A 27186-nucleotide genomic window follows, 5' to 3' on the forward strand; every position below is an offset into this window, starting at 1 on the left:
CATAACTGGCTCTGGACAAACTCTATGATGTTTCTTCTGCTCCATAAAATCAGTTGTTGCACAAAAACACTAAGCAGAAACTCTGACTCTACTTTTTCCCAACTACAAAGAGGCTGTCAGGCCCTGACCTGAGATGGCGCAGAACAGAAGTGGAGCAAACTTGCAGCCCTCTTTTGTCACTCCCAGGTGAAAACAATGGCACACAGCATGTGAGTGTTCTTGGAGTATCCAAATACTTGCCAGTGTAGAAAGAACAGGGTCTCCATTTTAGGAGACTTTCAAAAGCTCACTTGATAAAAAAGACCCCAAGTAGCCTAATTTGACCAAGGGATGGAACATCTGCCCTATGAGGACAGGGTGAGAGAGCTGGAGCTGTTCAGCCTGGAGAAGAGAAAGCTCTGGGGTGAGTTGAGAGCAGCCTTTCAGTATCAATAAGGATGAGCACAGACTCCTTTGCAGGGTCAGCTGTGACAGAACAAGGTAAATGATTTCAAACTAAAAGAGGGGAGAGTTTGATTGGACAGAAGGAAAAAGTTTGCTACAATAAGGGCAGTGAAGCACTGCAATAGGTTGCTCGGGGAGGTAGTGGATGCCCCCAACCCTGGAGACATTCCAGGTCGGGCCAGATGGAACTCTGAGCAACCTGATCAAGCTGTAGGTGTCCCTGTTCTTTGCAGAGGAGCTGAACTACAGAATCTTTAAGGGCCCCTCTCATTTCAAACAGTTCTGTGATTCTATGACCTAAGTACTCTCCTTGCTTTCAGCAAGAGTCTGGACCACAGATCACCTGAAGTCTCTTCCAACCTATACTGTCTTACAACCATTCAGACATTTGTTAAAGAGCTTTAATGCTAATATGGTTATCCTGCACACTTCTACTCCTCTGCATACACCAGTCTCAAAGGAAAAGATGAATAAAAATTTTAAGATGTATTTGCTTTTTTTTTTTTTTTTAATTTCAGCAGCCAAAAATATAATGAAGGATTAGAAATCCTTCCTTCCTTCCTTCCTTCCTTCCTCCCTTCCTCCCTTCCTTCCCTTCCTTCCCTTCGTTTTTCCTTCCTTTCCTTCCTTTTTCCTTCCTTTCCTTCCTTTTTACTTTCTTTCCTTCCTTTTTACTTCCTTTCCTTCCTTTCCTTCCCTTCCTACCTTTCCTTCCTTCCAAGTTTACAGTTTTAGCACTGAACTTCTTTAGTTTAAAAAGAATTCCCACTCTGGAACAATTTAATTTCAGCATTTTTATTCTGAAAACACATCATCTTTAGGCACGATTTTCAACACCCTTTAATTATTTTTAATTGAGAATGATTCAAAATTACTTTATTTCACTTGTTTGGCTCTAACAAGATGTTTTTAGCCCTCTTCCAAGCTATGTTTATTTTGAGATGAGAAAAGCAGTCTTGACTTTTTAAGGTGTTCATTGGGAGTTGCTTGTTGGTTCAATGAAAATACAGATTAGCATAATTTTAGTCAATTTGAAACAAATGTTAGTGCCAGAATTTGGGGATCGTGAACTGGTTCTTTCTGTGACCTAAGCAGCACAATCTCCCTGTGTCTCTTTACCCTCCTGTCATTTTACCAAGAGTCCTTCTCCCCACTTTAGCCATTTCACCAGTGAAAATGCTCCTAGGTCTCTGTCCTCCCAGCTTTCTTGTGAAGCCTTCCTCCAGATAATTCAACTGAAGCAATCCAACAGTCTCTGCTAAGGTTCCAGGTTTCCTCTTCCAGAAAGCTACCTTGCCAGCACCTCCCTTGCAAGGGGAAAGAAGTAGGCTGCTGCTATTGCACATCATGGCCATGTTACTGATGATGGGACCAGACCATGCTGGGTTTAATATTATTTTGGAAGGGTTTAAATGTTGAAATCTTGGCATAATTACTAAATTAGGATGGCTACAAAACACACTGCAATAGTATCAGCAGTCTTCTAAGATGATGCCTGCACTCAGTACACTTCCTTTGCGTCCCCAGATAGCAACATATGTCAGTCTGGGAGAAGGCAAGTATTCATAGGCCAAGAAGACTAAGTCTGTGCTGTTAGCTAAGACTGGAAATTGCTCAAAGAAAGTCCCTTGTGATATTTTTTATGCCTTGAGTAAGCACTAGCTGAGGTTGACCATAGCTATGCAGTTTGCAAAGAACAACAACTCCTGGGCAAGTGACTTGACTCCTTAAAATCTTGCTGAAAAAGCCACACATTGAAACCTGGTCAGCTGCTGTGCCTTCCCACCTAGAAAATAAACGTGAGCAATCTCATATAATTAGGATAATTAGCATTTGCAGTACGATGATGCTTTGAGGCAATCCATTTATGTGGCTTTTTATCATTGTTCTTTAATTAAAAAGATCTCCAGCTATTGAGATCAGCACAAGTGTGTCACGCCCAAATGAGTGAGAAGCAACTTTATCCCAGATTCTAAAAATAAGAGTTATTTAGAATTTGGATACCCTGAAGGTGGCAGTGACAGTAGCTGAAATTTTGGTTCATAGTTGTATTTCTAAGTACTAGCCTATGCATGGCAGATAAGGAAAAGGAGCAAAGCCAATAAGTTTCCAAAAGCCATCAGCGGAGCTGCAATCCCCCGTGCTGGGTCTCAGTGTCCTGCCAGATCTAAAATACTGTGCAACTTTCCTGCTGTAGCAGGTGCAGGTGTAAAAGACTGTAAAACTATTTATTGTTTACTTTTTGCTATAACCTATCTTTAAAAAAAAAAGAAAATATTTTACGGGAATTGCTATGCACTGTGTTCTCAAATATATGGATTTTATGGCAGTTTGTGAAGTACAATCATGGGACTGAAGCCCGCAACAAGTGTTTGAAGGTGCTTAACACTCATTCCATCTTTGTTCTGATTTAATTAGTAAACATCTTCAAAGGGAACTGGCTGACTGCTCAGGCAAAGGGCACAAGCACCGCAACAGGCAAATGTTTAAAGGAAGATATTTGAAACATACAAGAGCCTGGGGTTTGCCCATGCAGAAATGAGAACCAAAACCTTCCTGTGACTCACAACCTTAGTTAAAGACAAGGCAAATCTATGCATTACTCTGAAAGAAGCCTGCTATGGAAATAAGGCTTTCCTTTACAAAGAATTGTGTTTATATGCAGATTTGCACTGAAAAGCACTTGGAATTTGCAACTGCATTAGCTACCATCAATAGCGTTTTCCATGTAAACAGGCTTTTTGTCATCGGTTATCATAACAATCTATGAAATATTGACCCATTGGAAAATAGTGCCCTGGGGCTCATAATGAGCAGTGAGCTCTTCTCAGGCTTCTGCAGAATACTTTTGTGCACATGAAGTCATTAGTCTAGGTGCAGAGAAAGTCATGATTATGTATTGCAAAAACCTCCTGAAAATGAAGAGTTTCTAAATGGACATTGATATCTGCCAATAGGAAGGCAGGTTAGGTTTTGATATGTAAACTAACTCTTCTTCTCAGCCCCAGACGACTTGAGCAGTCTGTTTTGCAGCGATGATGGCTTAGCCACAAATGTTCACCGAAATCTGTGGAAGTCAGAATCATTAAGGTTGGAAAAGACATCTAAGATCATCTAGGCTGTCAGTCACTTAAACATCTTCATAGATCCCGTTCTTGGCATCTGCAAGTGTACAACAACAGCATGGATCATCTGCTCAGGGCTGGAGCAGGCTGCTATGAGGCCAGACTAGAGAAGGTGAATCTGGGCTGGGAACCGAAGCAGCAGAAATGCTGGTGGTGCCTATTCTCCTCCATCTGCTTGCGCTGGGTAGGGGCCATCTGACTTTTCCGTAAACCATCCCAGAGACATTCAGCAGGATCCTTTCAATCACAGCACCAAAAAAGAAGGCATTGCCTAAACAATCATTGCCAAACTGAGGTAAAAATCCTTTCCTGCAAATGTCGTAATTTGACAAAGCGAATCATGACAAAATACCAAAGTGGAAAGAAAAGGAAGTATTTTTATTATGTTGTCTGACTGTCACAGCAAATTCAGTTTTTGATGACCACAAATTTTCCCTGGGCTTTTAAATTCTCTCAATGCAAACTGAATTCACTTTGCAATTCATACTCTGTAATCCTTCTTCTTTGCCACCTGTCAGTCACATCTGTTTTGAATGTGAGTGAGATCTTCTTGGCAAAGACAATATTACTACACAGAAGAGTACAGACCTGCCACAACAGAGTTACAGCCCCAGCTGGAATGCCTGTATACCCTCAAAATGAAGTTTTATAAATCAGTGGGTTTGTAAACGCTGTAAAAAGAACATTTAACCAACCACAAAACATTTTAAGACTGTGAGACACTGATGACTCAAGAATTATTCACTGCTGATGAAGAACATTTCAGAAGACAAAATAATGGAGTAATAAAAATCCAAAGATTCTTTCCTTTAAAATTATTTCATGATCATATTAACATGGAGCACATAAGTAGTATGGAATTTGAAAGTAGGCTTATGTCTGTAATGAAATACCATGAGTGAAAGTGAGTCAGGAATTTTTGTGTCTCAAATGAAAAGGCACAAACAGTTGTAGGGGATTTTTCAGTACCTCCTCCCCTGACACAAACCCATGGCAAAACAAAAATTTTTTAATATTAAAAATGTGAAAAAAATGGGGATTTCTTTTTTCTTTTAGGCTTTGTACTTCTAACAGAACTTTCCCACGATTAAAGGAAAAAGCACAACTGTTAGAACTCTTTCCATAGGAGATACTTATCACTTCCCAGACTGCTCTCATCTTCTTTCTCTTGATTCATGCTTTAGACAGAAGTTGACTAAACTCTGAATCCCAAAAATTTACTCAAGCATCATGACAAAAATGAAGATAATAAACAAAATAGTGTTTGATGGACTATATGTAACAAAATGAGACATATTATCTAAAATCTGTCTTTCTATTGTATTGCTTTATAGTTAAGCAGGCAACCTCATGACAGTAGGGTATTCACTAAAATAATCTTTTCCTCTCCATGAGTTAAAAAAAAAACAAAAAAACAAAAAAACAAAACACTTCTTGAACATATGAACCAGAAACCAATTCAACCTTTGCAGCCTTTTCTTTGCCATAAAAGGACTCCTCTCTCAGGAGCCACCAGAGTCCATTAGTTGGGAAAGCAGGCAGGTGTAAAAGAAGTTCATGTTTAACCTCACTGGGTTTGAAAGCCAGCGTTGAAGTTTATCAGCTCACAGGCCCGTGAAGGGAGGAAGAAAGGCAGAGAATGGGTTTTAGTCAAAGACTTACTCAGAGTTAACACAGGCCACTGGCGCTAATAAACAAACATTGCCAGACATCAAAAGGAAGTAAGTAAATCTGGGAAGGTTTAGTCCAAACAATGGCAGGACAAGCTATGCCTGTTGCAGGGTGGGCAATGGGACGGGTGACATTGAGATGTTAACCCTTGCTTGGGCCACAATGGCATCAAAAAGAGTGGGTCAAACCCAAATTTGTTCCAGGAAAGCAAGAAATTGTTCCCATCAACATTAATGGGAAAAAAAAATTGCAATTAAAATTCAAACTTCTCTGGTTCTTCATTCTGAATTCATTTGACTGTATAAATTCAGGAATCAGCCCAGTGCAACCAAGAAGTTGCTCCATGAGTAATTTGCCAAAGGATTTGCAAAGAGTGAACTCAACCTGATTTCTAGGGTTGAAATGTGGCAAGTTTCGCACAGAACCTGGATAAGAGTTGGGTGATGGCCTTATAGCAGAACCTGTGGCTGGTCAGTGCACTAGACAACTGGCAGAGATTTCTGTATTTGAGATACAACCTCTACTGTCATCAGATAGCTTTACTGCAGTGCATGGAGCCTGAGGGTGGAAAAATCTTACAGCAGTATTGCCTTGTGCAAACAGGTTTGTGAGGTCTTCAACAGCAATTTGAGAAGTTCACAGGCAAGCACGAGTGCCACATCTTCCTTCTTTAAGTCTCTCTGCCCTAAGTGGGATTGATTCAGCACAACAAATAACGTACCAATGTGCATAATTCAGAAGATGGGGCACCTAAGGCTTCCTGATCTGCGTATCCCCCTTTCTCTCCTTTTTCTTCTTTCAGTTTCTTTTCAATTCTCAGTTTTAGCACAGCACATTTTGAGTACAGCTCCAAATGTGTTTCCATGGAGGAATACTTATGGACAATAACTGTCCCGGAAAGGGTTTGAAGAAGAAGCAACTGGAAGAACTGGAAGAAAGCAAATCTTCTCAGGTGGTAGCACTCAAAATGTTTGGAGGGAGATAGTTCAGAGATGGTTTCTAACTGATCCATTAACTGCAGGATCTCCTGAACCACCAGAATTTGGGATGGGCTCTACCATCCTCAGCCAAGAATCTTATTTCAGGCCGGATGAGCAGGACAGCCACCTTCCATGGGATTCCCTAAGATTGACTGCCACTCTGCAAAGCCAGATCTCTTCCTGAACACTTTGAAAAGCTGGGAGCTGCTGCTTCTCACTGAGAAGGAGGTATCAGCTCTTCCTGGGGAGGAACCAGGAAGTACAAGGGTGAATAAATCATGTGGTGAGTATTGCTGCTCTTTGAAAAGGAGGACACCTCCATGGGCTCTGGGTGCAGGATCCTCATCTGACATAGATCTCTCATGGGCTTCTGCTGTGCATCTCCCCAAAGGCTTTTTGAATCATCTTATTCCAGAAAAAAATGGATCTGTATGATGATAACCTCTATGGTCACTTGTCTCTCATACCTGTATTTCAAGTAGACGAGTAAAGAACTGAACCAGGAGTGTTACACAGCTTATCTTTCTTTGCTTTGAAAGATAAAAGAGTAGGGAAAATCTAGAGCTCCTTTCCAGCAGCTGGAGGCCTTGGACACAAACTCTTCCTCCCAGAGGGTCTTCCTCTGGCTGGATGTAGAGACGGCATCCTGCAGGCTGCCAGCAGCTTCATCCCTCACAAAGAGCAAGTGTGTGAAAGGGAAAATGATGGAAAGAGTTTGGAGTGTCCAAGGACACAGAAGTCCCAAGAAGGTCCTACAGCCAGGCAGAATCAAGTAGGTTGTGCTGATCACCATGTATCTGCAGAGCTCCTCTAACTTTGCCCCCTGTGCGTGAAACAGCAGTGTGCTGCTTCAAAAATCAGTGATGTGTGAAAACAACAACAAGAAGTCCCATAGCAACTACAATCAAAATAGAGGTTTAAATAACATCATGCATAATACATCTCAAACTCCCACCTCCAAGCAAGGGAGGGATGGCTGAAAAGGAGTGTAAAGGAGTGAGCCAAAAACAAAGCAAAGCTTTTTTTCCGAAAGCTGGCAAATCTGTAAAATTCTGCAATCTGCTGTAGTGCAGGTTGTGTGAAGCACGGCAAGCCACAAAGGCCCCAGTGCCTGAAGAATATTAACTTTCTTTTTTGTTGTTGCTCCTGATTAATCAAAGCTCAGCTTGACACCTCATGAACGCCCATCTGGTGCTGGGAGTGTAGATCTGGACCCTCTGAAACAAAACACGCACAGATCCTCATGCCAAGGCCCAGTGCTGTTCTGGCCCAGCTCTGTTCCTCATGCTCCCCTGCTTCCCGGCTGTCCCTTAGGCCACCATGCAGTGGTGCCCAGCCTATTGTCACCTCAGCATTCCCCAGGCTCCAGAGCCAAACTTCTTGTCACTTTAGCTTTTTCCCAATCTTGCCCTCTGTTAGACAAGGGAATGTGATGACAGGCTGATGGGCTGTGCGTTGATACTGTTTGCACTGGCATCGTGTACCTGCTATCCTTTTCAAGTGGTTCTCTGTGAAGTCAGCGGAGCTGTGTTTCTCCAAGAGGTCAAGAGAATTATCTGGAAAGCACTGAGTGTGTCTACTCAGACTTCTATCCTTCTTATTTCAAGATCATGTCAGGTACAGAGGCATCTAAAGCAGTCCCAAGCTTCAGATCCAAAGCGCAGAAGCATATATTTGACTTTGAGTGAAAGGATTCCTCTAGACTCCAGTTTTATTACCACTGCGCTTAAAGCTAAGCACTTGTCTTTTGTGGATCCTAACAGCATCAATAATTTACACTGTGAAAGCAGCTAGAGGCCCCATTTAAGCTGAGACTTTGTACAAACAAAATAATTGACAGTCTCTAAAAATCTTTCAGACTGGAATGTAAATCTGCAATTCCCTTTGTAGCTTGCTCTTCCCTGATTTATTTTTTGCTCATATTTAATCCAACTTAAACATTTCCATTCAGCTACATCAGCATGTTATTTTTATATTCAGTTCTTAATGACTAATGAGAAGACTTGACCCTTGTCTTTGCTGTTTGAAGAGGGCAGCAGCAGTGAGGCTCAAATGCTGAAAGATTTACTGTAGAGTGACCGGTTCTGCTGAGACACCAACTGAGATATGAGCCTTGGATTAAGATGCTTCTGAAATATTTGTGCAAGCTTTCAGCACCAGCATAGACTTCTTGTCAGATCAGCTGTTTGCCAGTCAACAGCAAAAATACTCCTTCCGAATTAACTCTCCCCCAAGGAGTTTGGGCTTAAACCATTCATGATGTTTTCTGACTGCATATTGCTACTGATGAATCAGTGTCAGTCCTCTCATAATCTGGAGCAGATGCAAAAGCAAGATAATGAATGGAACCAAACTTGTTTTCTGATACTGCTTCGTATATTTGGTGTAGTTTAGCAGATGTCACCCAACATAGAGCTCCTGAAGACAGAGTACCTCTGATCATCAGGCAACTTGTTGCTGTCTGAGTGTTTTTGTTTGTGATTGTCATGAGCTGTCCTTGCTCACTTCTCTTCCCTTCTGTCCAGAATCTCTTCTTTGCAAAAACACTGATTCTCATTTTCCACATGCTGCTACGGTCTCCTCTCCTGGCTGTCACTTGTCCTCTCCCACAGCATGAAGCTCCAACCTGAACTCTGTGGTCCAGTCACTGCTGAGGATAGCAGAAAATTGAGTGCCTGGGTACTTTTTATTTGGTTTTTGAAACACACCCTGCACTGCCAGCAGCCCAGTAGAGCTTTCTTTAGCACCATGGTGCCCCACTGACTCATAGTCAATTTAACATCCTCTAAAATCCCCCAATACAATTCCATGATAGGAAAATACTGGTTAGAAAACAGCTCATTTCCTCTTTTTTAAGGAGATTGATGGAACTATTTAAAGTCTTTTACAGTAGTAATTGTTTTTTTATAACACCCTTAGTATGCACAAAGTTGATTATGTTCAGTATTCTTACTAAATGCCTCTGTAGCTGTAACATAATAAGGACTAAAGGAGAGACAGAATAAAACAGTAAACAAATATTTTGAAAATACTTCAGGTTTTTGGATTTTTTTTTGGAGGGCAATGACAGCAGCAGAAGTTGAGTTTGCAGCTTTCCCAGCTTTGCCTTTTCCAGTGTGGAATGCTCAGGATGCTCCAGAAGCCTCATCTGATTCTCAGATCAGAATCACCATTTATGCAAGACACATTTGGCACCAAGAGGTACAGTTTGGACAGAGAACAGTTGAAGTTCAAGCTGTCCCTAAGCAGCTGAGTCCATCCATCTGGAACAATGAGAAGCAGTTACCACTTCTGCAAACCACCATGGCCAGGAGCTCCTCACAAACCCTCCTCCTTGCTAGCTGCTCCAGTGATGCTTTGCTCCAAAGTGGGGATCAGTGATACATAGGATCCATATACAAATCTTGACATGGAGGAAACACCTTGGTCTCCCACAAGCTTCCTGTGTGCTTCCTTCTTACCTATAAAACCAACACGCGCTCTCTGCCCTTCTAATCTTCCATGCCTTTGGGACTGACCAAGAACAGCTGTTCTTCTAATTTAGACCACTGACCAGCAGAATAAAAACAATAAAAACTTCTTATCCATAAAATACACCTTCTCAGTAATAAAGCTATCAATAAAAACAAAAATAAAATCCACTTTTGTTTTGGAGCGAGATTTGAAGCCTGTTTCCTTAGCTAGAGGTTTCAGGATTCACAAAGATTTTTTCCAGTACTCCTTCGAACTTTTGGCCCGTTCAGCCTACTGGGGATGTATTTAATGGTGAGGCTTGGCTAGTCTATAGTTTTTTTTATTGCAGCAAGAATCACTAAAATAGGAGTATAGCAAGTCAGTCCACTGTCATTTTGAAATCTGACTGTGGGATAAAGGGAGCACACTTCATAAAAAAGACTAAATCTATCTTCTATGCTTTTCTATTAAAATGTATTTGACAGAAAAGACTAAAAATCACATTATATCCCAAAGAAATTTTTTCCTTTTTTATTTCTTTCTTCTGAGAGAAGCAACCCTCTGACAGATCTGTTTCAAGCAGAGCATCCAGATGAACTTATTTGATTGCTAGCTTTCTGAAATCAGCTTTCTAGGAATAAGTTAAATAAGTGCCTTCTAGGTGTGTAAGGAAGGTGTGTAAGCTAAGGGGACAATGCAAAGCTTGCTGACAGCATTAGAAAAACTCTTCTCATCTGAACAGATCTTGGATTAGACCCAAAGCCAGCTGGTCTGAAAGAAAAGGAGGGCAGAATTAGAGTATTCCCCAAGTGTTAAGAGACATAAGCAAGACTGCATGTAATGGAAATAAGGAAAGATTTGATAAAGATAGATTCATAGATCAAAGATATCATTTGATATATATCATTTGATAGATAGATCAAAGATATAATTTGGTAAAGATGATAAAGATATCTGATAAAGATAGTACAGCAGAAATTCCTTTCAGGTTTTTCTTTGTTCCTATAATTTTGCATATGACAGTTTCTGACAGATTAGGCAAGTATCCACTTTCCTTCCAGGAGAAGATGTGGTGAGCAGAAGCAAAGGCTGAATACACCACACAGCATAGCAACCCCACTGTTTGAAGTAATAGCCTTAAGCAAGGAGACCTGCCAGATGGTATGAACAAGAGGTAGGCACAGAGGCAGCACACTGCAAGACACACAATTGTATTTGAAATACATAGTTACCTGCAGTACCAAACAGGAGGCACATGGAAATTTCTCTTGTCCAAATGCTGAGCAAAGGACATTGAAGTACACCAGGCCCAGGGAGAGATAATTCAGTTGACAATACATTCCCTATTGGTAGTATTGGTACAGAAGCAGTAACCCCCCCCTGCAATCCACAGATGACCTCACTGGTGGTGCTTTACATCCAACCTGTACCAACCCGTAAAAAATCCCGTAGCCCTTTCGTAAGCCTGAACATAGACAAAATCCCAGTTTTGATAAATACATGTTGCCTACCAACTTCTTCCTCGTTGTTATCCCCTGTAAAAACAGTACAGACCTCATCCTTTGGTGGTGGTTGCATTTGTGTGCAAACCAGGCATGAATCAATTACTGTTTATAAAATGCTTCTGGCTCCTAAAAGACTAGAAGTACCTCTATAAACATACCACACTATCATAAGCTTTCAGTTGGGCTCTGATGATTGATGAACTTTCAGGCCAGAAATGCCATTTTGATCAACTAAGTCAACCCTGGGCACAACAGAGGCCAGAGAATTTCCTGTAGCAGTTCTCATAATCAGATTAAAACACATGGTTTTAGCTTGTGGCAAAAGAGGTAGAAAACAAACAGGAATGTTTCTGTTTTTCCCAGAGAAAGAATAGTGAATCTGCAAAAAGTGTTTTAGCATCAGTGATTTTCATGCTGAAAAACATTTTAAGTGTTTCACATTAAGCTTTTATTTAGGGAACATCGGTTTGCACTGTACATTGTAACTTTTTCTACTTAGGGCAGACAGTTTTTATCTTTTTTCCCTTGCACAAGAACCACAAAATATCTTTTCCCAGAATGGTTCGATTGAGTATAACTATAAATTAAAGATGAACTATATACTGAAGCTCTGTTCAAGACTCACATCAAAATATGTCTATGTCCCATACTTTCCTCATGCTAAGAAAAACTGACACTTGGAGTGGCTGTGTGTTCTGTATTTCAATGCAAAGGCAGGCTTTAGCTGTGGTTTGTGAAAAGTGGGATTCACTAATCAGACAAAGGGAAGGATTGGTCTCATTAACATCCCGTTGAGGAGGAACTGCCCTGCTAGAAGGAATACATTGCAAGTTATTTATCTAAAAAACAATGAAGAACACAGAGTACCCAAAATAATAAGACACGTTCTTCATGCATGAGTTTAACCTGGAAAACTGAAGCAGGGTAGGTAGGAAGAATGAAAAATAGAAGTGCTAGACAAAACTTTAGTCGTGTTTTCTGATAATGGCATCTGCTCACCTCTTGCCACAATAGGAAGGGTGTCTCAATCATATCAATGTTTTTCACAAGTCCTCTATGCCTTTATAGCAAAAACAATAGGAAAAAGTACACAATCCAAACTAAAAAAAAAAAAAAAAAAAAAAAAAAAAAAAAAGTAATGTACATAGCATAACAGGGATAAAATTCAGCTCTCCTAAAATCAATTGCAATTTTGCTGCTGGTTTCAGCATAGACAGATTTCTCATATACCTAACAGAGAAGATCACTGGTTTTTACATCAGAACAATTTCAGATTTCATGCAAGAAGACTCTCTTTGCAAAAGCAGCTTTCACTTAACTTCTAAATTCCTAATTCCTTAAAATCCTAGAGAGAAAGATTATTCATAACTTTAAGTAAGTGCTTATCTTGTCCAACTGCGGCACAAGATTACAGTCTTTTGGGAAAACACACATGTGGAAAGGAAGGAATGTGTTCTCACCAGGAAGATGACAGGTCTGAGTTCTCTCTCAGCCTTGCTCTTGAAAATACACTTCTTTGAGTGACTAAAGAAAACATTTTTAGTTTTCTCTCATTTCAGGGAAAAGCAGTGTTCGTGAATCCTAGATAATGGCAGGAAATGTCTCCATGTTCTCTGCTCAGTGTTACATTTTTATTAGCCATGACACCCACAAGTCTTGGCAGGAGTCCTCATGCTCTGCGATTCCCAAAGGCTTGGCAAATTCTTTGAAACCAGAGGCCAACTGGGTGTGACCAGATGCCACAGTAAGATGCAGAGTGGCCTTTTTCAGTCTTGCCAACCCCAATGATTCTGAAGGAGCTATCACTGGTGGATTAGTTGCTAAGGACACCTCCCTTTCCATTGAGGCTTGAAAGACTTGAAACCTGTCTTTTCTCTGCTTATCTCCTTTCTTCAAAAGGAAAAAGAACAACCATCCACAAACACATTCTTCTTATTGAAAACACCTTGCTGCATAAGACAGCACATACTCTACCTTTCAAGCAAAGGTGATGTAGAAAAGGTCAGTCAACACCTGAAAGAACTGTTGTGTTTTTTTGGTATTTCCAGTTTTAGACAGCCTCAGCCAAAGCTGGACAAAGCACATTTTTAAGAAATTGGTCCAGACAGTCCTTTACAGATGAGTCACAGCAACCGAATATCAGAACGGAACAATGGAACTGCTGTCCTATCAGGGCCCAGTCAAAAAACAGTTGTTTTCATAAGTCTTTCTTTTACCTGATTCTTATCCTCACTGAGTCCAGTGGGGATGGGAGAACTAGTTTTATACCAGCTCTAAAACCTAAAGATCTAAAATCTAGATTTGTAGCAGATATATGTTACAGAAAATACATAGCAAATGGAATTGCTTGCAAATAACTAAAAACTTGTCAAAAGTGTCAAAAAAGCTGGTAAGCAGGACATGGCATAATTACAGGTTTCTTCCTATTCAATAAAATGCTTTTATGTGCATCAATCCTCTTTCAACATAAAATTCCATCACTTGTTTATTAGCAGAAATGACAAGCGGGTCCACTCCAGGTATTGCTGCTGCCCCTAGCAGTCACCTCACTCCTGAAGTACACAGTCAAAATGAGGGCAGACTTGCCCTCAGCTGTCTTTACTTAAGGCTTACACAGGCCTTTCATAAAGAGCAAAAGCCACTGTCTTCGAGGAACACAGGAGACTCCTGTAACTATAGGACAAAACTTTCTTTCAGCCAAGATAGGTAACATCCCATCTTTTTATCACTCTCACCTCTACACTGATCTGTGCTGGGTTAGGTTATGTGTCCAACCAAGACAAATCTGTGTCATGCCATGGCAGGGGTGTTTGGCCTAATTTCTAAATGGGACATGTTTTTAAGTGCCTGATTTGAGATCTATTAAATTGAATAGATTTTCAGAAGTCTTAAACATCTGCCCATTGAGAAAGAAAAAAGAGGGCTGTAGGGAAAGAGGGAACACTTTTTTTTAGTTTGAATAACAAAAAAATCACTAATGTCTACTTTTAATTGCCGAGATAAGGAGTCCTTAAGTAAGACACGCAACACTCAAGAGATATAATCACAGAATCACAGAATCACCCGGGTTGGAAGGGACCTCAAGGATCATGTAGTTCCAACCCCCCTGCCTAGCAGGGCCACCAAACACACACATTCAGATCAGGTTGCCCAGGACCCCGTCCAACCTGGCCTTAAACACGTCCAAGGACGGGGCATCCACAACCTCCCTGGGCAGCCCGTTCCAGGGCCTAACCACTCTCCTTGTAAAGAACTTTCCCCTAACATCCAACCTAAATCTTCCCTCCTTCAACTTCGATCCATTTCCCCTAGTCCTGCTGTTGTCAGCCCTTTTGAAGAGTTTACTCCCCTCATGAGAGAGAGTAAGAGAGACAGTACAGTATTAAGATCAACTATCTAGCACAGAGAAATCAAATGATTTTTTTAAAAACTTCTGTGGAGATGGGGGAAGAGACAGAAGTTAGATATTTCAAGTGGTGACCACACATCCTTTCCTGAAAGCTGACAGCTAACTCCCCATACATTTTTTAAAAAACATTATGGAAGTTGTCAAGTTCTATGACATGTTGATCAAGGTTTGCCATTCAAGCAAGGAGCTTTACTTAACCTCAGACCTGCTTTAGAGTTGTGCACACATCCAAGCAAAAACACACATGCAAGTCAACAGATCCATACTGTCATGGAGACAAATGATATTCTTTCAGGGTTTCAGGCTGAGAGAAGGGGCCAAAAGCCTTTGGCAGTACTCAGACCTCCCAGACTGTGAAGACAAGCTTCCAGGCTGTTCTGTGGCTGCATGCTTTTCACTGATTTTCAGGCCACAGGAACATGACAAGAGGTTTATAACCTCCTCCATCTTTTCTACCTTTCTAGTGTGAGAGTCAAAAGACAAGATGTGGGAGGTGACAGGGCAAGGAGATGGGGAATTTTTCCCCCACCCCCATAGTTGATCCTTCTTGAATACTTCAGAGCTGCCAGTGTATTTCTCTGGATCTTCTTTCGGCTTAAATATGTTGCTAACCACTGGACAGATCCAGTGGCTTGAGCGGTTCAGCTACATTTAGATGCCTGAGTCAAGTCTCATGTCCCCTCCTTCAGGACTATTTTTGTTAAAAAGCGTAAGATGCAAAAGACTAGATGGATATAAAACAATGTGGAGAACTTTCAGGACCAAACAGTACCTTAATCCCTCTGAGATACAAAATCTCTGCTGCCTTTAGACCTTGTCACATACTTTCTCTTGACAATGTGACCTATGATATCGGACCCCAAACAACAGGTCATGCAGATGCACCAGCATATACAAAGAGGACTGAGGCCCACCATCTATTTTTCAAGTGAGACACATTTATAGTCTGACCAACCAGGGTACCTTCTATGGTGAGACAACTGTAAGTTAAAATAAGTAATTGCTCCCATTTGTCTGACACTTGTGAGATTGTGTTTGGAGCAGTGTGTCCAGTCTTGGCTTCCTCAATACAAGCAGTACATTGATGTACTAGACCAAAATGCATTTTATCTGTAATTCAGCTGTGCTGGCTTTCAAGACTAATGGTTTGTAAAGAATCTGGTTTGCAGTATTGATTAAGATCTCGATACAGGTTTTTTCCCCAGGAATATCAGGTGAGGCTACTTATTCAGTTGTATAAATTCCTTTTGGGATTTTAAGGGCAGAAAAATGAGTCATTTTTTCAACAGAAACTGCAGGTATGACCAATCTGAGAATAGCAGATGCATTTTACAATGAAATTATGAGTAATCAAACGTAGACACTATTTATCTGCATATGAAGCTTACACATAATTACATTGAGAGTAATCCTCTGTACATGGAATTGTATATCACTTCTTTGGATTATATCAATGCTTTTGAGCTGTCTTACCTTCTGTTTTTGCTTTACTCGCAAGAGAAGATACCAACTGCTTTTTAAATGTATCAGCACCAATCCATGAATCATCTTGGTTTCTCTGCTAACTGGAGAAAAACTTCTCACCAGACATTTCACATTATTTTATGTCTGCTATCTGAAAATGAGTGTTTCCTCCCTTCCTGTATTGCAGTATGGGAGTAATAGTAGATATACAAGTTTTCAAGACTACATGAAAAGCAGTACGTGAAAACCCAACAGAAATACATATTTCAAAATGCAGCTAGAATTGCAGAAATAACGAATGTTGTACTTCATTACTGAGACTCCTGTATCCCTCAAGCCTTCATCTTGTCCATACAAGAAAATAAAACAAGTCAAGGACTGTGCTTTGGCACAGGAGCCAGCTGCCCAGCAGCTCGTATCCAGACAGCTAAGCCCTTTCACCTCCCCAGAACAAGATGCCTGTGGCCAAATTACCTACTGGTGATGGCCGCTGGCCAGCCAAGTCCCCAGACAGTGCCCAGGCGCTGTCTGGAGAAGCACTAGCTGGTGGGGGCTGGAGCTGTGCTAACAGCTTTATAGTATGGACAGGTATAAACCAGTGCTCAGGGCTATGCCTTGTCCCTGTTTAACCTGTTAGGATAGATGTAGCTATAACATCCTAAGGCTCTTGTATTTGCCGGCATTTCCTCTCTCTGTCATCACAGAATAATGGCCTATGTTAAACCAGAGCTCAACTGTAGTTGAATAATCATGTCAGCAAGGGCATAAGATAGAGACAGAACAGAAATTCTTAGAATTTATCACCTATGAGAACTGACTACTTAAGGTGTCTTTAAGGGGCTAAGACAACTGTTGTTTTTCTGGAAGCCTACAGGTAGTCACATGAGGAGGAACTGCGGGTAAAACCCAAAGTATCTGTCAAGTTCTGGAAGCACAGTATTAACAAGAGGAGACAGATCAAACACAGCGTGCCTGCCACTTACAGCCTGACTTCTAAAATGGCAAAAGACATAGCTCTTATTTTCAGGTCATGTTTCCGCATCCTTCTACAGTATCTTTGCACAACTTGATGGAGACACATCCCTGAGGGGCCACCATGTACGCACTGGCTATGCCTGTCATTTATCATCACTCTGGAAGTGTTCATGAATTGCTCTCCACATATACTATTTATTTAGAGATAATTCGAGTTGCTGCATGTGTGAACAGGGCCTTTCATTGAAAATCTGTAAGCAGCCAGACTGAAGGAGGGCTTGTGGGGAACTGTGATAAAGTGTTGCAAGCAAATGACACCCCAAACAGTTCTACCTCTGCAATGCCAGCATGCTGCCCACAAATGAGGGAAACATCACAGCAAACAGCTGTCACTTTTTTGCTAAGCCAAAAACAGAAGTTTACATATTTATTTAAAGTCAGCTGGCTGTTGAAGTATACACATGTAATACTAACCATAGATGCAGCAATGGCATGTTTCAATGGTATCTTGTTTTCCATTAACCTTCCCAGTGGGACCAGAAATGGGTAATTCCAGTGGAGAAGAAAAAAAGAGAAAGGAGAAATGACAATAAAATAGATAAGTCCACTTTCTATCTCCATATCTTGAAATAACTTGGGGTTTATGTTAACAGAGCCTGTGTGGATGCCAGGTTTCCACTTTCCTAGAAGGTGGAAGGTTTGAGGATAAGCTTCATTAGTCAAGATTTAAAAAACCTAACACAACTTCCCACTCTGTGAGTATTAATAAAACTGCTGAGCAATGTCATGTCAATCACCTTACAACTACAATTCTAATTGCAATTACAATTACTTCTTACAGTTTGAATAAATAGTTCTGCACTGCCAAATCACTTGTCTAGGAGAGTAATACCATTCAAGGTCTCAAATGAACCTCCTGCTCTTTTCAGAAGATGTATTACAACAGCTGATATTTAAAAGCCCTGGTAACCTGTTGAGCTGGAACAGAAAAAAAACACCTTTCCATAATGGGGAACACAGACTTCCTAATTTTAGCCAATCTGATGGTTACAAAAATATTTTCTAAGAGCATGTTCTGATGCAGTTACTACAGTATCATAGAATAACCCCTGGTATTTCAAAGCTGGAAAAGGGAATGTATAGCTTAATTTGCAACATGAAAGAAATATACAGGTTTGAGAGTGAATGCTAATGTATTTTGTTGGTGGCCCTGCCTGCAGCAGGAGGTTGGAGCTTGATCCTTCCAACCCAAGCTATTCTATATAGGATTCTATGATTCTGATGTAATTGCCCCAGTTGTGATGATTAAACGCATACTGACACCAATAATTACTGATACCAGCATCAGTCCAAAACTAGGCCACCCACTACACTGGTCTGCACAAAATGGTAGAGGCCTTTCTGTTAAGAAGTGATCTTCAGAAGAACTCTATTTACCTCTCAAAAGCTGTAAACACCATCTAATAACCCCCATCTTTGTTTCAGACACCAACACTCAATCTCACAGCATGCAAGCAACTTATGAAACCAAGCTCATTCCTTCTTGCAGAGATCTGGCTTCCAGTGCTAGCAAAGAAGTCAAAATCTTGACTGTTGAATCCATTCTATACAAAAAAGTTGTCCCTGCTAAAGAAATTCTGCAAGGACAATATTAATTATAGTCCATGGTACACCATACTGTATTTTACTTAACCTTGATCTGCAAACTGGATTATCACACCATGAACAAGAGCACCTGCAGAATTTAAGTAATGACTAGATGTCACCATGGACCACTGTTATTTCTAAATCACAATTTGTCCTGTTCAGCTAATTTAGGCCAAATCAACATATACATGGACCTTCCGCTCTTTGCATGTTGTCATTCACATGGCTTCATGTGTAGGCCAAGTTATCCTTTCCTTGCAGTGGAGCTGAAATGCTGAGAGTTAACAGTTTTATCTGAAGAAGAGTATTTTAGGCGGATTTTATATATATATATAATGTATATATACACACACACAAATTTACATGCATATATCTATGTATACACACATATATATATACACACTATGTGCATATCTGCATCTACGGAAAGGGTAAAAAAGGAAGATCCAAGGAAATGCAGAGCAATTGGCTGCATTTTAGTCCCTGGGAAAAGTATGGAACAGGTCCTTGCAAAAGCAATTTCTAAGCACAAAAATGACAAGAAACTCTCTGTTTTCTGCTGAAGGGTAAATCATGCTTGGCCAAACAATTTGCTCAGTTGAGAAGAGGAAAGCTGTGGATATCATCTACCTTTATTTTAGCAAAATGTTTGACAGTATCCCACAGAATCCTCTTTGGCAAGCTGCTAAGATATGGACTGGACAGATAAAAAATCCACATTAAAAAAATGACAGAACTGTTGAACTCAGAAGTTGCTGGTTAAAGGTTCGAAGTTAAGATGGCAGGTGGTTGCAAATGAAGTTTCTTGAGTCAATGTGATTCAAATTTACAGATGATCTGGTTGACAGGATTGAATGCACCCTCAGCAAGATTTAGGGTGAACTAGAAGAGGAGGTAGATATGCTAGAAGGAAAAACCATACAGTCAGATTTCAACAGACTTGGCCAATAAGAATGAGTTTTACCATGAGGTTCTACAAAGACAAATGTCAAGTCCTGAACCCAAGATGCAGTAATCCCAAGCAGTAGCACCAGCTGGGCACTGCCTGGCTGGGCAGTAACACTACTGAAAAAATCCCTGGGTGTCCTGGCAGACAGAAAACTGAACATGAGCCAATGGTGCATCCTGGCAGCAGTAAAGGCCAGCAGCATCCTGGGCTGGATTAGCAAAACTATAGCTGGCAGATCAAGGGATGTGATTTCCCTATTCTATTTGGCACATGTTAGGGCACAGCTGGAACATTATCCTGTTTTTCTTTCCCCATTTGAAGAAAGACATTGAGACACTGAGATGGTCCAGCAGGGGCTGGAGAACTTCACAACTGAGGAAATGCTGACTGAATTGTCCCTGCTTAGCCTTTGGATGTGAAGATTCAGTGGGGGAATCAAATAACTGCCTTCCAGTACCTAAGGGGTGCTTGTGGAGAAGACGCTGGGATTCCCTCCAGCGTGATGGGAAAAGAAATAACAGGAACAAGTGGCTTCAAAGGAAATTCCACCTAGATATTAAGAAAAAATGTTGCTGTGAGAACAACTAAAGATTAGGATCAGTTGCTTGGAGAAGAGTTGAATCTTTCTCATCAGAAATATTAAAGATGTGGCTTGACTCAGCCTTGAACAACTTAATCTGCTGCCCTGCTTTCAACATAAAGTTGGCCTAGATGGTCTTGAGAGGTCTTTTCTAGACTTCATGTTTCTGTGATTCTCTTCCTCTTAGTATGTACTTTGCTGCATATGAATTCAGGGGAAAAACAGTCCTGAACTATTGTATTTGGAGCAGAAAGCAGTAAGGATGCAAGAGTACTTGTTTTGTATGAGTACATAACATAGAAAGAGTTAAAGATCTTTTGCTAGCTCAGACAGCAGCTCTAGCTCCTGCATATCCAGACTTTTAATGGCCTGGGCTGCACCCTCACCTGGCAGACAGCCTCCATGCCAGGTTTCTGTACAGTCTAACCCTGCCCAGAGGGGCAGGGAGCCTCCTGCTTCTCACTGTCTAGGTTTCCTCTTATTGCTGACTTGTTTGATGCTCCACATCATGCACCAGTGCAAAGCACAAGCACTTCCATCTTCCATCTCTGACATGAGTGGGCATGCAAGGTTTGGCCTCCAAGTGGGTGCAGCAATTTCCCATGAAAGTGAGGAAAAGAGGTGATTCACTGGTAGAGACAAAACTGGTTACAGACAAAGGTCTCAGCCCACCAGAAGCCCATCATCGCATGAGCTACAAGACCAAGAGGTGACCAGATCCCATAGATAAGATATCCCAGAGTCATGAGCTATAGAATTAACCACTCCAGCAATAACACATGCATGAGGCAAACAGATCACACTAACTAATTTTTGGCTGGGTGCCTTAAAATTCAAAACCCTGCCTAGCAACAAAGGGTTGTTTCTCTGTAAAGATGAACACTGAGATGGACACAATAAAGGGGATGGATTTATCAGTCACACTGCAGATTTCCTGACCTCCACATGGAGAAAGAAAGGGAGCTGGGCTGGTGGGAGATGGAAATCAAAAGCAGGATGGCTGGGGAGGAGTTGGGGACAACCAATCACCACGGCATACCTTTGGGATGTCTTCTACCTGAAGTATTGTACCTGAAATACCTCTCCAAATCTGCTTCAGATAAGTAGCAATTCTTACCCTGAGGAGCTGGAGAAGTATCTTATCCCACATTCCTCCCTTCCCTGATCCTGGCTCCTAATTTGCTACATGTGAGAATGATGCAGACACCTCCATAGCTATTAAACGCAACGAGATGTTTGAGACAATGGGAATCCACTGGGCGCAGCAATCCTAGGGGTGCTTGGGGTGATGCTTGGATGTATTTTGCTTGGCTCCACTTGGAGGTTGTCAGTAGACTGTACGTCACTGTTCTCTGTCCCAACAACATACTAGTGCAGCTTCGCCAGCCAGGCAGGGAAACAAGAGCACTTGTAGTGGGTCAGGCAGCAGTCAAGCAGCCACCATGGAGCCATTTGGAAATAAGGAAGTGAGCAGACTAAGCACCTATTTTTGCAGAAATGATCTGCAATTAAACTGATTTTAGCTGTTCCAGGCCACCCACAGGAAGACATCTTAAGGCTTGAGAACAGGCATTAAGTACAGCTTCACAAAGGCAGGGAAACTGATGCATTCATGTTTTTATACCCATTTCCCACATGACAGGGTCTAGGAGATCACTGCCTGTCCATCTTTGCTCTGTTTAATACAGTTGCTGAAAGCAATTAAACATGTCACAGAACTGAAAGATAATGAGATTTCTACCCATTGTGTAAAAGCAGCTGAGCGGAGGAGAGAAACCCTAAAATTGCCTGACCAGCTTGGGGATGAGTTTGCACGCTGCTGGAGATCAGCAGTTTCAGATGGGGACCAGCTGTGGCTCTGGGCTATGTGCGCCAGGAAGGCACAGATTCTGCCTGGGGATGTGAAGCAGGGATGGGCAGGTGACTGACTGGAAAGGGAAGTGGGACACGGACCTTCTGTGTCTATGTTAAAGAGGAATCACTGGGTGCTGGTCTCTGAAGCTTGGGAAAATATGGTGTACCCAAAGTGACAGCAAAGTTAGGTAGAAATTGCATTTCAGTTTCTTCCTTGTATCTACTTAGGCACTCAGTGGGATTTACTGGGAAGCATTCTGAAATCACTGAATTCTTGACACCTCAAATAATCTGATATTTAAAAGGTTTCCTCTGTTCCTTCATATCATACACAAGTGAAGTGAAATGTGGGGTGGCCAAGATGTCTCTTGGACTCTGCTCCTCCCCCTGCAAGCACTGAAGTGGCCAAGGCTGCAAGGAAGAGATTAGGCTACTCAAGGAAAGTGTAGCAGCAGCTCCTGACTTCTCTCCTCCCTGAACAAAAGCAGCTGTAAATGCTGAAACACTGGGGTATGCAGTTGAAGCATTTTTAGATAAATTGATAAGGATTTGGAAGTTTTTCTAAAACACCTAGCTAGCAGCTAGAGATTTGGCAATGGCTGACATACTCTTGTATGTATGAATTTGGATCACAGCTCCCTGGAACTAGATGATCTCTTCCAACCCAAACCATTCTGTAATTCCTTGCTACACTGAAGCATTTCAGGATCTTCACCATGAACCTTAGAGTCCTTCTGAGTGCTCATCCACCACCTGCTAACTCTAGACAGATCACTCTGATTTGCATTAGAAATCCCATCCTAACATACAGAACTTCGCACAAATGATGTCCCAGGTCCCAAAATATCCAAGTGTTATGCCATGGGTAACGGTAAGAATGACAAATACTACAGTTCTGGTTAGTAACAAAATATAGTTGGCTCTCAGCTGGTTCAAGGCTCAGTCATAACAACCAAAGCGTGATGGTGACACACAGTAATGAAGACAGACAGTGGGGTGATGTGGGAGTGATAAGAAGTGGTTAGATTCTTCTTACACAAGCAAATCTTGCTATGTCTTGTCTTAGGAAACTATTTCAACTATCTCTCCTATGATAAAAGGGGCATACCCTAATTGAGGGTTAAAAATGGGAAATCCTGCAGCTGAAAGAATATCCATCACAAGGAGACATACAGGAGATGGCTGAAAGAGACATCAAGGGTTTCATGAGAGCTACAGACTATTCAGAAAGGGCTGAATTTTAAAGCTTATAAAGCTTTTTTTTTCCCTCTAACCTGGGATGCTTTCTTCTTAAGCTTAGCAGACCCTGAGGTCCTAATCAGCACTGGATGTTTAGATGACTTGGCAATCTTCCTGAACATTTTCTTTAAAATGAATACACTTTACAAGCGCTAAGCAAGTCACAAACTGCCTTGACTTCCAGGAATAAGAAAGTTCAGAGAATGCAACCCTGGAGTCCCTGATGGAAATTCAGCATATCTAACGGCAGAACCTTCCCATCTACACCCTCCTTTTCATTCAATTTTCTACCCTGTGCACATTTGCTACAAGGCAGTCGAGATGTCTCTGTGCAGCCAGGCTCATTCCAACTGGCAGCTCTGGATCAAAGAGCACTGGAAACATTAATCACCAGTGTGCCTAATCACTTCCAATCACAAGAAGCTTTTCTCTGTGACCTGGCATATAAACATGGAGTCATTTCATTCACTGGTTGACAGACCAGAAACCAAACAATCCTTATCATACCTAATTCATCTTACTCCTCTGGGTTATAGGTGGATCAGCCTGCGATTCTCCAGCAGCCGTGGCAAACTTTAGGCGCTTTACTTAATCAAACTAATTAGCACCCTGTCTGTAGCGCCTTTTATCTGTTGGTGCCAAAGTAGTTTACAAGCATTAAGTGCATCTAATTTCATGATAGCAGAGCAAGATGTGGTTAATATTTTTAAAAGCACCTCCAGTAACGAGGGAGAGTTCCTGGTTTAAAGCCGGGAAGGGGCTTAAAGTGGCAAGTTTAGCTGATGCATGAAAACCACTTTGAAAATTAAGCGAGCAAATGGTGAAGTCAGGGAGGGAGCCCAGGAATTTTGATTGCCAGCTATCTGTGCCGCCCGCACTGCCATATGGTTTGTAGCAAAAGGCAAGAAATAATCAAAGCAGACATCTGTGCCCAGAGCCTTATCTATTTGGGCACCATCCTCCGGACAGCCGCGCTTTGAGCACAAACAAAGCATGATGAGATCTCCTCTCCCATCAGTGGGTCGGAAGGAGATGTTGTATCTCCTGCTCCAGTTCAAGAATACGTGTGTGTGTCTGCCACCTGTTTGGGAGTTTGTTCCCTCAGTGACATTGATTTCTCACTTAATGCCAGGAGCACAACAGCACTGTCACTGTTGCAAGGACAGCTGACAGAAACTAAGGGTGTTTTAGCTTTCCTTGGCTTGGGGGGGGGGGGAAAGAGAGAATTATGTCAAAGGTCAGTCTGTTCCAGGGCAGCTTGTTCCTGCTTTGAAGGAGAACCAAGGGGTGGTACAGGAACCTGCTGCTACACCTGATAGGATTCCATAGATAAGAGCCAGTGATGGGGCTGTGCAGGAGCAGTTTGCACATATGCATTACCTGCTTTGAGCCTCTCTTAAAACTGCCTGGTGTACATTTTGTACCTTCTTCTCCCCAGTGCATGGTAACAGAGATATCAACACAGAGCAGTATTTCAGTGTCTTTTCCCTGGGAGCAGATACCTTTGGGAAGAGGTGAGGGGAGACTGGAAGTGGTGCATGAGTACACAGAAACTTCCTTCCTACCTGATTCACTGCAGTGGGTTAGTTTTTAGTTAAATGAAGGATTTCCCGGCAGAAAGGCTGCCAATCCAAAGCTTGGGAGAGCTGGATTTCAACACCTGCTTAGCCTGACCATGCACAAGGTACTCAGAAGCCTCTTGTTTAATGGTACTGACATATCTGGCTCCTGGTAGGAAGTCCACAACACTGAGCTGGTGGGATGCAGAAGATTAGGCATCTATGAATAGGTTTGGCAAGTGGCAGGACATCCAGTAATGGCTGCCAACCAGGGTAGAATGAAGTGCCAAAAGGCAGGAGCAAATTTCCCCCAAATCTCTGCTATTTGAAACACATGGCTCCATGAAAATTGACCGTTGGGTGGGCTGTGAGGGGCTGCTTCACCCCCCCCTGCACCAGTATCTGTGGAGGCTTAGCTCATTATCCTCCTCACTCTCATCTTCCCACACCAGGTTTCCACAGCGCTGTGCAGACCCCACACTGAACCTTATCCTTTCGATTCCCAGTACCAATCTGCTGCAGAAGTTAAAAAATCAACTGGGAAGAAGGGGCTGATCACAGGTGCTGGGGCCCTTCTCTTGCCTTGAACAGGGAGCAGGAACCAGACAGGGCAGCTGGAAGCAGCACCACCCTCATCAGCTTCAGGGAGAGGTGCCAGAGCCAGTCCCTGGGTATTACTTTCTCTCTGCAAATGGCTGGGTATGGGGAATTCATACCTCTGCCTGCTGGTCAGGTACAGGGAGGAGGTAGGGGAGGCTTTATCTGTGGAGTTGCACAAATTCTAGGTGGTAAAATGGCAAAGCACAGCTGCATCTCCCTCCAGTTGTGAGCAGTATTGTTTTGTTTGTTACTGACCTGGCATCTCAGTGCCATCTCAGTACTGTGGCCTACAGGGTCCCAAGAGGGCAGGAGACAAGGCAGCCTGAGGTGTCATGGCCAGCAGTGCCAGCAGGATCGCTCTGGGCACCTGGCAGTTGTACCAGTGTCTTAGAATCATGGAATCATCAACTATCCGGAGTTGGAAGGGACTCAAGAGAATCACTGAGTCCAACTCCTGGCTCCACACAGGACCACCTAAAATTCAAACCTTGTGTCTGAGAGTGTTGTCCACACTCTCCTTGAACTCCAGCAGCTCGGGGCTGTGCCCACTGCCCTTGGGATCCCGTTCCATGCCCACTGCACTTTGGTGCAGACCCTGTCCCTGACTCCCACCTGAACGCAGCTCCATGCCGTTCCCTGGGCCCTGTTGCTGTCACACAGAGCAGAGCTCAGCGCTGCCCTCCGCTCCCTGTGAGGAGCTGCAGCCACCATCAGGCCTCCCCTCAGCTCCTCTGCTCTGGGCCAAACAAACCTAGAAACTTCAGTTGCTGCTCACACATCTTGCCCTCCAGACTCCTCCTCATCTTCGTAGCCCTCCTCCGGACACTCTCTAATATTATGTCCTCATGTTGTGGCACCCAAATGTGCACCCAGTGCTCAAGGTGAGGTTGCACAGTGCTGAGCAGAGTGGGACAACCCCTTCCCTTGCCTGGTGGCAGTGCTGGCCGGGTGCACCCCAGGGTGAGGTGGGGATTTGGGCCTGGTGCCCGAGACTTTTCTATAGCTGCTCTATTTCCTATCATCAGAGAGGGAACAAGGACAGAACACTACCAGATATCTCAGTCCCACAGGGAGAAGAAACAGAACACTTCAAGATATGAAGCATTCAAAGAAACCCTCTTTTGTCACAGGTGACCAGCTAGCATTGAGGCTGTTCCAGACACTGGCCATAGGTGCCTGTGAGGAAGAGCTCAGGAGCTGCAACACCAGCTTAGCCCTTCCCTGTTCCTGAGAGGACAAGAAAAAAAGGAAGGACACATGAGAGGAAGGAAAGGAGCTGGTGCTGACACTGTACGAATGAAACTAGAAATGCCAAAGTCATAAGAAAGTGAACTGTTCTCATAATGATCATTTTCTGGTGTGGAAAAATGAGTTTGAAACAATTAACTTTTCCCAAGCTCTAAACAGTTGAAAGCATGGTCTAGCTGGATGCATCAGGCAGCCAGTGACCAGCTGCCTCTGACACACTCAGCAGGTCAGCTTCTTGGCTAGCAAAAAGCAATCCAAATCCATCAGTCAGTGGAGTAGCACTGATTTCTTTAGGTAAATAAAACATGGTTCTCCTGCTGCTTCTTCAAGAAGACAGCAGCTATGGGGGTGAATTTTCCAAATCTGTCTGAAGCTTCTTCCCTGCCAGTAGAAAGGCAGAGTTGCTGTGGAGAAGAATGGCTTAGCAAAATCTTGGATTAATCACAGACAGCCAGACGTTCATCTTCCCAGAGCCAAGAAAGCT

At 42.4% G+C, this 27186-nt stretch overlaps 1 long non-coding RNA gene across 15 annotated transcripts in view; it reads right to left on the bottom strand.

Annotated features, from left to right (window-relative positions):
- LOC122168057 overlaps nt 1-27186 on the bottom strand; it is a 237349-nt gene that overhangs the window by 76571 nt on the left and 133592 nt on the right. The gene's annotated exons all lie outside the window — the stretch shown is intronic.

This window comes from Centrocercus urophasianus, unplaced genomic scaffold, assembly GCF_019232065.1.
Source record: "Centrocercus urophasianus isolate 14NV4802_14NV808 unplaced genomic scaffold, USGS_Curo_1.0 seq_11, whole genome shotgun sequence".
NCBI classification, from domain to species: Eukaryota; Metazoa; Chordata; class Aves; order Galliformes; family Phasianidae; genus Centrocercus; species Centrocercus urophasianus.